Source organism: Eleutherodactylus coqui, chromosome 5 (assembly GCF_035609145.1).
Source record: "Eleutherodactylus coqui strain aEleCoq1 chromosome 5, aEleCoq1.hap1, whole genome shotgun sequence".
Classification (NCBI taxonomy): Eukaryota; Metazoa; Chordata; class Amphibia; order Anura; family Eleutherodactylidae; genus Eleutherodactylus; species Eleutherodactylus coqui.
Window position 1 is genome coordinate 156774149 of NC_089841.1, and position 11728 is coordinate 156785876.

General features: G+C 47.7%; 1 protein-coding gene across 1 annotated transcript in view; it reads right to left on the reverse strand.

Moving 5' to 3' along the window:
* The window catches only part of TANGO2 (transport and golgi organization 2 homolog), a 126482-nt gene extending 115314 nt beyond the window's left edge, over window positions 1-11168 (reverse strand). The window contains exon 1 of the mRNA XM_066603459.1: window positions 11081-11168. The gene's annotated coding sequence lies outside the window, so the exon portion shown is untranslated. The remainder of the gene's footprint in view (window positions 1-11080) is intronic.
* Between the last annotated feature and the right edge of the window lie 560 nt (window positions 11169-11728).

An 11728-nucleotide genomic window follows, 5' to 3' on the forward strand; every position in this document is an offset into this window, starting at 1 on the left:
GCTCACTTCTGGTGTTGTATATTTTTTTTCTGACAGCATTCACCATGCAGGATAAATAAAGCATTATTTTAATGGAACTGACTAGATAAATGGCTAAATGTTTTTTTGTTTTTTTTATATATAACAATGGAAAATGTTACTTCACTATTGCCGTATATTGTATTTCTGCAGGCGAAATACATGGCAGCCCAGGTGGCCTTCATAAGGCTGCCATGACACCTGAACACCGCCACTCGCAATCTCATTTTGGATTTGCTGTTCGAGACATTTAAATGTTACCACAGTTGCTCAAGATCAACGACTGCCTGTTCACACTGAGGAAGGTCGCTCATTAGTCGCTTTGTTTCATTGAGTTGAAACAAAGCGAGTGATTTCTTGCTCAGTAACGTGTTGGATCCCACTTTTAAATGGATCAATTGATGGTCAAAAATCGCTGTTTTTTTAGCCGATAGTCTGCCCATGTAAAAAAGTACTTTAAGTGGCTAGCAGCCGCAGTCAGATTCATCACAGCTGCTGGGGTATAGATGTTGGCTGACCAAGGTCCCTATGCCCGCTCCATACAAACCCTGCAAACATCCGCCGTGCATGACTGCAGATGTCGCCAAGGGGTTAAAACATACCTCCATAAAACAATTCACAGTGTGCTTAGTTCCTCCTACCGTACCCTTTGACTTGTAAATTGCTATGGAATATGTTGCTACTATATAAATACCTAGTCCATCAACACTCAGCAATTTGTGCTGCGGTCATCTCCTTGTCCCCAACAGGAAGCAGTTATCATTGTCTGTCATCTTACGGACAGCAGAGTAGCAGGCAAGTCACCAGTTACTGTGTTTTCATGCCTGCCAGCTCACATTACATGTCAACCATCCCCTCAACGATCTCACATTGTAAAGAAAGACAGACTGCCTGGTTGAATCAGTGCTCATGCTGCTGTGATCACATGACTTTATTAACTAGAAAGTTCCCTCTATAGACACACAAAGAGCATGCAATTTGCCATTTAGGTATAATATTTACATTATTTTAGGGCTCTCTCTTTTAGCAGAGGGAAAGTAAAAGGGCTGCAATCATGCAGGCAGAATACTATACATATGCTGCCCATTAACGGTATATTCACACCAACATCTATTTAGAACATAGCCTGTAGCACAAAACTGAGGGCGACACTGAAATGAGCTTGTTTTTTCCTCTTGCACAGACAAAAATCCATGTCAAGTGAAGGGGGCCTAAAGTAAAGCCTGGTTTAGATGCAACGATTATCGCTCAAAAGAGGCCTTTTGAGCGACTTTGGAGCAATAATCGTTGTGTGTATTAGAGGGAAAGGTGATCGCTCAAACGGCAGTTTGATTGACAGTTTTGAGCGATCACTTTGCGCTCCAAGCGAGGTATGCAGAAGAGAAGCAGGGCCGCTTGTCTTCTGCATCCAGCTGTTCTCTACTTGGAGCGCCCGGCTGTTATACAGCAGAGCGCTCCGAGCAGGGTATGCAGAACACAGCTGGAGCACTGTGTTCTTCATATCCTGTCTGTGTTCACGGAGCGCGCAGCTGAACCGCTGTGTTCTTCATACACCTCCTGTGTTCAGGGAGTGGGATACAGCTTAAACAATAGTATCAGCTGTATCCTGCTGTGAACTCCTGATAAGGCTGCTTGTTCTCTTTCAGCATGCTGAAAAACAATGATCAGCGACTCCTTAAGAAAACTGCACGATGTCAGTGCAGTTAGACAACGATTATTGCTCAAAAGATGGCTTTTGAGCGATAATCATTGTGTCTAAATGGGCCTTAAATGGCAAGTTCAGTATGCAAGTGAATGGGGCCAATCAACATAACATTAATAACTTGGATGTACACACTGAGGTGTATATCCAAAGAGACTTTCAAGTGGCTCATTGGAGGAATAGTTTAATGGCAGACCAAAAGATTAAAGATCTGGAATTTAAAAAACAAAAAAAAGCTTGCAAATGTTATCTAAAATGAGCAGGGTACTTATAGAGTTTCAACAAAAAAGAAAGGTTTGGTACCATGTTAGCCAGTAGAGTAAAGTGTGATTGTTCTCAGTAAGAGAAATTTTAATAGCTAACAAAAATACATGATATTACAGCAAGCTTTCGAGTTCTTCTTATCGACCCTTCATCAGGCTTTTGAAACAGGTTTGGATGGGACACAAATATAGCATACAAATACAGATGGGAGGGGGACACCCTTCTTGATCTAAATAAATGTTCACACACAGAAATTTAAGACTTAAAATAACACCAGACAATCAGAGCAAAGATATAAATACTTAATCAGTCCACTGAGCTGAGGAATGTGACAGTTTTATGATGTCTGTTATCGCTATTTTACAAGCTGCTGAATATAGAAGGAGATGGAAACACTATCTCTACACTTATGCAAGAATCGCAAGGGCTGAAGTTCATTCCATTCTTGAGGGCATCAAACATGGCCATAAACGTATACTCCTAAATTCTTCTGTGATGCTGTTATTTGAAGTTGCCCTTCAGGATGATAACTCTCATCTGCTCTACGTTGTGTCCATAACCACAAAAATGTTTTGCCACAGGTAATTGCATCTTTTCCTCTCAAATTGAGCGGCAATGAGATCTCATCCTGGCTCTCAGTTTTTGTACTATTTCCCTGATAGAGTTCCATTGATGAGGATTGTAAAGTAGAAAAAAGTGGTGGAGCCACCCCAGTAGCATATGGAGATATAAATGGAGCTGTGGAATTGGGAACTATCTCCTCCATTTGAAGGTGTTAAACTAGGGATACGATCCAGAGACACAGTGACGGAGTCTCTAATATAGAAAGTGCTCCAATTAACATTATACCTGTCTGGTATAAAAAAGCTGAAAATAAAAAAACTGTGTTTTAATGCCTGCCAGCTCACATTACACGTCAGCTGTGGCGGCATAGCTCTCATTGAAATCAATGCGAGTTGTGCCTGCAGTTACAAGCACCAGCCACTACACAGAGGTCGGTGCAGAGACTTCCGCTGCAACCTCTGTGTATTTGTGGCACTGATAGCATGTGCCCCCTCAGCTCATCAGTCGGGGTCCCGAGCGACGGACCCCAGCCAATCAACTATTGATGACCCATCCCAAGGATAGATCATCAGTAGTATTCTCCCTGGAAAACCCCTTTAAATATATATATATATTTTTTTTTATAAAGCGCCAAATATTCCGCAGTACTTTACAAATCAGAGAGCACATATAGAGACGAAGTCTGACATTACATACAATATGAAGCTAATAACTGCACAGAATAATAGTCGTTATAGCGCTGCCCACAAGAGATTACAATCTATAAGGACGTGCGTCATCTTTTTTTTCTCGTACACAGAAAACAAATGGAAGGCGGCACAATTATTTTTTTAAAATTGCTCAGCAGTGCTCCAAGAAATACAGAGTACACATGGACGTCATCTGTGTGTGTGCTCTGATTGTTTTACACACCCAATGACTTGAATGGGTGACTGACGTCTGAGAAATTGAACTAGAATAGAACATACTGTGATTGTTCCTTTTTTTACCATCAGTCCATGAAAATAATGCTTGTCTGAAAGCTTCATTGACTGTAATGGGTCAGTTTACTATCCATGTGCACTCGGCTGCAAACATGCACAGCACACAAATGTGAAAATCACCCATGTGAATGAGCCTGCTTTTAGAACATGGTTTATCCTAGAAATGGAGTAGAATACTTGTAGCAAATCACTACGCTCAATTTGCATCACATTTTCTCCGTTGTATCTTTTTTCTGTGCACACATGAGGATCTGCTCAGATTTCCGTTCATCTGCTCTGTTATGTAACAGAAGAGCGAAAGTAAAACGGCCTGCTGGAATTGTCAAAGTGATGGAACTCGCAGTGCTTGACGGAACCCCTTGTCTATAATGGTTCCATCCAGTTTTCATCATGAGTTTCATCATGTTACTGGCAACAACAAAAAAAACAGTGCAGCATGTTGCATTATTTTTTCCTCTTTTTAGACAAGATCCATAACAGAGACCTTACAACGGAAGCCGAAACAGAACTTGAATTATACTTGCATAAACGGGATGACTGAAAATTTTTAGACGTCTTCTGTGCTCAAAAATATAGCACACTGAAGAAGAAATAATCAGGTGACTACAGTTTAAGGCCGCCTTCTCACATAGCAGAGGTGCTGTGGTCATTCTGCAGCGGAATACCTGCAGCAATTCTGCAGGATTTCTCAGGTGGCCAAATTCCCACCCAAGTGGTGCAGATTTATTCACGCTTGTACTTGCGGAAGAGCTGCAGAATGCAACCCCTGTATTGTAAGGGTTGAATTCCGCAGAATAAATCTGCAGCATAGGTTTCAGAAATCTCCTCCACATGGCTTGCACTGCAAATGCTGACGAATTTCCACAGCAATTCCGCAGCATCAACTACCTGTGTGAAGGGAGCCTTAGTGGGCTAAGGCGATTCTCCAGGACTGGCCAACTAAGATAGCCGGAGCAGCTTCTCCGACTACCTGATGCACGATGTGTACGGATATGCATCACTAGTCCAGGCAGCAGAGGTATTGTTCTCCCTTATTTGCATATATTACCCAGAGGAGCATGGATGGCCTTACAAGTTTGATCACTCACCATCTAGGTGCTCTCCCTAAGGAGAAAAGATAACGTTCCTGACCCTAGTCTAGACACTACACCTAAGCAGCACATAGTGTCTTAGAGCTCACTCACATGCGCGAATTTAGGCTGTGTATTGTGCGCATAATACGCAGTGCTATAAGACCATTGACTTAAACACACGGAAAAAAAAAAAAGGAACGTAGCATGCCATATTTTAGTGTATAATACACACCATTCTAGTTTATGTGTGCATACAATACACATGTTACATGCATATCTGCTGCGTATTATGCACGTGACACACAGACAACAGCCCTTTGACTATTACTGCCTACTCATGCATGTCAGGTAGACAGAGAAGCTTCTGCAGCCATCTTCTGATTGTCATGGTCACTTCCACATAATAGTAATTTTCCTAAACAATTGATGACTAGGGATGAGCGAGTATACTCGCTAAGGCACTACTTGCTCGAGTAATGTGCCTTAGCCAAATATCTCCCTGCTCGTCCCTAAAGATTCGGGGGCCGCCGCAGCTGACAGGTGAGTTGCGGCGGGGAGCAGGGGAGAGCGGGCGGGAGAGAGGGAGAGAGAGATCTCCCCTCCGTTCCTCCCTGCTATCCCCCGCAGCTCCCCGCCCCGTGGCGGCACCCGAATCTTTCGGGATGAGCGGGGAGATACTCGGCTAAGGCACATTACTCGAGCGAGTAGTGCCTTAGCGAGTATATTCGCTCATCCCTATTGATGACCTATCCTCAGGTTATGGTACGGGAATGTAAATTGTGCCTGCACTACCATCTGAAGCCACTGCACAATGTACAGAGCTGTTTCCCCTACACATGGCAGCGAACAGCCGATTGATGGAGGTCCTGGACGACTGACCACTGACAATCAGCTATTGATGATCTATGCTGAAGATAGGTCATTAAGTGGTTAGACCAGGCAAAAGATGCTTTAGGCTGCATGCACACGCTGAATATTTGCCTACAGGAAACCCACAATAGAATGCAGTGCTACCAAGTATATTTTAGAGATTTTAAAATTCTCATTCGCATGTTGTGGATATTTTCTGTACGTAAATCGATTTGGCGAGGGAATTCTGAAATCCGCAGCGAGACAATTCTTTCTGCAGATTATTCGTTTCTCAGGATAAGTCATTAATAGTTGATTGTTAAGGTCTGCCATTTGGGATCCTCAATAAATAGCTAAACCTCTGGCCCGCTTTCAGTGCAGTGGCCGGGGCCTGAAGCTCTCATCAATGGCCAGGGCCCGACGCCCTCATCACTGGCCACGGCCCGACGCCCTCATCACTGGCCACGGTCCGACGCCCTCATCACTGGCCAGTGGCCAGGGCCCGACGCCCTCGCCAGTGGCCAGGGCCCGACGCCCTCGCCAGTGGCCAGGGCCCGACGCCCTCGCCAGTGGCCAGGGCCCGACGCCCTCGCCAGTGGCCAGGGCCCGACGCCCTCGCCAGTGGCCAGGGCCCGACGCCCTCGGCAGTGGCCAGGACCCGACGAACTCGGCAGTGGCCAGGGCCCGACGAACTCGGCAGTGGCCAGGGCCCGACGAACTCGGCAGTGGCCAGGGCCCGACGAACTCGGCAGTGGCCAGGGCCCGACGAACTCGGCAGTGGCCAGGGCCCGACGAACTCGGCAGTGGCCAGGGCCCGACGAACTCGGCAGTGGCCAGGGCCCGACGAACTCGGCAGTGGCCAGGGCCCGACGAACTCGGCAGTGGCCAGGGCCCGACGAACTCGTCAGTGGCCAGGGCCCGACGAACTCGTCAGTGGCCAGGGCCCGACGAACTCGTCAGTGGCCAGGGCCCGACGAACTCGTCAGTGGCCAGGGCCCGACGAACTCGTCAGTGGCCAGGGCCCGACGAACTCGTCAGTGGCCAGGGCCCGACAAACTCGTCAGTGGCCAGGGCCCGACAAACTCGTCAGTGGCCAGGGCCCGACAAACTCGTCAGTGGCCAGGGCCCGACAAACTCGTCAGTGGCCAGGGCCCGACAAACTCGTCAGTGGCCAGGGCCCGACAAACTCGTCAGTGGCCAGGGCCCGACAAACTCGTCAGTGGCCAGGGCCCGACAAACTCGTCAGTGGCCAGGGCCCGACAAACTCGTCAGTGGCCAGGGCCCGACAAACTCGTCAGTGGCCAGGGCCCGACAAACTCGTCAGTGGCCAGGGCCCGACAAACTCGTCAGTGGCCAGGGCCCGACAAACTCGTCAGTGGCCAGGGCCCGACAAACTCGTCAGTGGCCAGGGCCCGACAAACTCGTCAGTGGCCAGGGCCCGACGCCCTCGTCAGTGGCCAGGGCCCGACGCCCTCGTCAGTGGCCAGGGCCCGACAAACTCGTCAGTGGCCAGGGTCCGACAAACTCGTCAGTGGCCAGGGTCCGACAAACTCATCAGTGGCCACGGCCCGACGAACTCATCAGTGGCCAGGGATGAACTGTAATAGGCAGCTTCACTACCATTGAAATCAATGGTTGCGTTCCCTCTTTTACACTTCTAGGTTGGCTCCTCATTGCCATCAGAACTGGATGGGAGGCATTGCTCACTCATTTCAATGGAAGTGAAACCGCCTATTACATTTCCGTCCCACTGCACTGGCAGTAGGATCAACTGATCAGGGAGGGGGGAGAGGATCCCAAGCCACAAACAATCAGCGATCAACTACTGATGATCTATTCTGAGGCTGTGTCATAAATAGTAAAAGTCCCAGAATACCTCTTTAACCCGCCAAGATAATGTCCCCTAGCCAGGACTATTTAAGAAAACATAAAAACAAAATACTAAACACCAGTTGGGGCACTTTTAGACGAGACGCTTTATCATTTGAACGTGTGAATTATATCATCGTTCGCTCATTCTCTCGAGCAGTCTGTTTACACTGGCAGATACATTGTTGGCTCGGTCAAACAAGAACTATTCAGTCTTTCACATTCACCGCATAAGCGACTGAACTGGCGCTGCTTAAAGCGAACCATTAGTGAATGAGCCGGCCATGGTTTTTATGCTGTATAAAATTAAAGACAAGTGAAAAACGAACGATTAGCGATCGGTCACTGGCGCGCGTTTTGACACAATGATTATCGTTCACTTTTGCTTGTTTAAACAAATTTTTGGACGATAATTGTTCCGTGTAAAAGCACCCCAACACAAGTGATTAACCCCGACAAATCTGGCTGTTAGTGAGCTGCATGGGGGTATTCAGTCCCTTCTAAGCCTCATGTAGACAGTCGTAATGAGGTAACATTTATCATCTGTATTACAGTCACAAGAGGTGGACATCCACAAGCTTCAAGTGAGCCGATCCCAGATCACCACAGAACACAGTGATCTACAGTCACTTCACATGAACTGCAGGGGATCCAATGCTTGTGCCAGAAGGGTATGTTCACCCAGAGTGGATCCGATGCAGAAAATCAGCAGTGGAAAATGTGTACCAACTACTGGAGTGCAGATTTTGCTGCGGACGTCCCACACTCATTTGAATCTGCACTGAAAATACACAGTATATGGCCGCCTGCAGACGAGCGGAAATCCCGCCGCGGGATTTCCGCCGCTGAAAGTCTGCATAGGAGTGCATTACAATACGCACTCCTATGCAGACGGCCGCGGTTTGGCCGCGCGAAATCTCGCGCGGCAAACAAACCGCGGCATGTTCTAATTTCCTGCGGGGCACACACTCACCCGGCCGCCGGCTCCGGTCTGCGCATGCGCCGGCTGCGCGGCAGCCGGCACATCAAAGAGCCGGGGCCGCCAGGCGCGGGTGAGTACGCGCTCGTCCCTGCAGGCTCTGGGGTCGGATCGCGCGGCGAGATTTCTCGCTGCCGGATCCGACCCGCTCGTCTGCAGGCGGCCTAAATTAAAAGTAGTTTTCCACTGAAATACTATGGATGACAGGTCATTAATAGTTGATTGGCTGGGATCTGCTCCTTGGATCGCAACTGATTGGGCAACTGCTATCAGCCCCACAACATACAGGGGGAGGAGCGGAACTGTGTAGTGGCCAGCGCTTCCTAAAATCAATAGGAATAAACAAACAAAATTACAAAAGAAGAAAAAGGTCCAGCATTCTAGAACCTATATAGATGATTATCCGTTCAGTCGTATCCGACTCACGGTCACTCCATGGATCACTGTTCTCCACGAATTCATGTCTTTCACCGCTTCTTTCAGTTCCACGATTGACTTGTTCATAGTGGCCTTGATTGCATCTTGTCATTTTGTTCTTTGTCATTCTGATCTTCTCTTCCCACTGACTTTCCCAAGCTTCAGTACTGCTTCCAGTGAGTTAGCGCACATCACATGGCCAAAAAAAAGAGAGTCGCTGTTTGATGATTTTGCTATAGTGATATTTTCGGTTTGACGTGATCTAACACTACCTTGTTCGTTGGCGGGCAGTCCAAGGTATCCTCCAGCACCATAGTACAAACGCATCAATTTTCCTTCTGTCTATTTTCCTGAGCGTCCAACTTTTACAACCGTACATCATTATGGGAAAGACGATTGCATTGACCAGTCTAGTTTTTGGGCAATGCTAATATCCATGCTTTTCCAGATCTCTTCCATTCCTTGCATTGCATTCCTACCAAGTGTAATCTGTCTCTTGATCTCAGGTCCAGATTGCCCGTTGCAATCGATTTTGGATCCAAGGAAGATTAAATCTTGGACCGACTCAACGACTTCGTTGTTAAATTTTATGTTCCCTGTACCGTTGGCTACCGCGGTCGTGACTTTTGTTTTCTTGCTGTTGAGGTACAGTCCCATGCATTCACTTTCCTTTTGCACTTGTTGGATAAGGTATTCCAGGTCACTTTCACTTTCCGCAAGCAGGGTGGTGTCATCTGCATATATTGCAGGTTGTTGACATTTCTGCTACCTATTTTGACTCCGATTTCTGATTCGTCCAGATCGCATCGCCTCGTGATCGTTTCTGCGTACAGATTGAGAACGACTGGTGATAGAATGCAGCCTTGCCGTTCGCCTTTCTCGATTCCAAACCAATCCGTGTTTCCATAAGCTGTCCTGACTGATGCTTCTTGGTTGTTGTAAAACGACCTTATTAGCTGTTCAATATGTTCTGGGACGCCCATTTACTTCATACACTTCCAAAGCTTGTCATGTTCAACACAATCTAATGCCTTGCTGTAGTCGATGAAACACATGTACACGTCCTTATAATACTCTCTGGTCTTCTCCATCGTATAGATGACATATATGCAAAAAAAGGCAATGACACTTATGTTTTTGAACAACTCTTAGGCCGGGCTCACAGGAGCGGGAGGCCCGCAGAGCATTCCGGCTGTGAGCCCAGCTGTGAGCCCAGCTGGTGACCCTGCGTATCTCTCTTAACTGCACTGCGGACGACCATGTAGGCTTGCAGGCGGTCACGTGCAGTATGGTTTTTATTTCTTTGTATTTCCTGAACCGTCGCTTATCGGTGACATGGGTACCCGAGGCCCATATGCGATGTTAATGGTGTATACGCTAGGAGTCGGATGCCTCCATTGACGTCCACGGAGGCTGTCTGCTCGTTTTTTTGCAATAAAACAGAGCTTCCTGCGATTTTTCTTACGCGAGCAAAATACGCAACTAGCATCCGCGAGTGGGAAGGAAATTATGAAAAAGCACAGTTTTCAATGTCCACGTTTTACCGTGAAGAACGTAAATTGCAGAATCCGCAATCCAAATCCACCCGCGTGAGCCCAGCCTAATTCCCGTTGTGTATACTCCAGCAATAAAACAGCGTTTCATCCAGAATTTGGGATCGTGGACGTCATCCTTCCAGAGGCTTTTGAAGCTGCCTTCTTTTGGATATACGTTGTCTACATAATTCCTGAGCGATGGAACTTTTATCTTTTTTAATTTTGTTTATACTCATGGGGTGGATTCCCCCCTCCCCCCCAGAGTTCCATAGACCTCTCCATCCCTGGATGTCCCCAGTAGGCGTGGGGGTTTCAACCAAAACTGGATTGATATGGATCTCAACGCTATCTTGGATCAAGGTGTGACAGCTGTCCCTGGGGGAGTCACCAGCATAGAATTCTAGTTCCCACTGTGGACCTTTGGAGCGCTGCGCCTGCAGTTACCAGTGCTGGCCACTACACAAGGGTCAGCGCAGCGGTTTCTGCTCTGTACCTGTGTGTAGTGGTATTGATAGCCTGGTGATAAGTTGATCAGCCAATCCAGAGCTGACCACCTATTGATGGGCTGACCCGAGGAGAGGTCACCAGTAGTATGTCCCTGGGAGACCCTTTAACATGCTGCAGACTCCATGTGAACGAGATTTGTTAAATGTCATAGGACACAACTGCTGTGACTGTCATACACATTGTCATACAGCCGACAGGGCTGATGGCTGCAGGTACGCAGGACTCCGCAGCAGTGATGCACGGTGGAACAGGCTGCAGGTAGTCAGTGGTGTGCCCGGAGGACACCGCACACAGCCGCAGGGAGGTGGGGGCGCACCTACCTTCCTGCAGAGACTCAACCGGTAACCGCTACAGCCCATCCACTACTCTGTAAGGACCCGATGACGTCACACGGTCAGCTGACATCCTCGGGTCACATGACTGGCAGAGGCGGGCTCGCTGAGGTGTCGTGCACGCTGTTCTTGAGAAGCACACGTGGGGCGCGCAGGAAGTATCTGGGAGGCACTTAGGGATGACATGGTGGGCTGTGGGTTTGTGTAGAGAAGTCCTGTAGGGGTGGATGGGAAGCACGTGGTGTGATGCTGCTAGCAGTGTGGGGTCACATTCTGGCATCTGAAAAATAAGTTATGGCATACAAACTAAGTATTGTATTCCTGCTCTCACTTCAAACAGCTATTGTTTTGCAGCTACACTCGCGCTTTAAGGCCAGTCTCATATAACCAGATTTGAATTGCAGAATTTGCGATCACCACCTGCGCAGACAATCCGCTGGATTCCGCACATGTTAAAAAAAATAGAACATTTGCATATCTGCTTAATTGAGCTGATAGAGATTGCAGTATTCCGTGAGCGCAAATAAAATCGCTGCATATTCTACTTTTGTGCGTATTTTGCACTGGTGGCTTCCTTTAAAGTCAATGGAAGCCGTCCGACCCGCGGCCCATCCACAATTGACATTGTGGATTGGC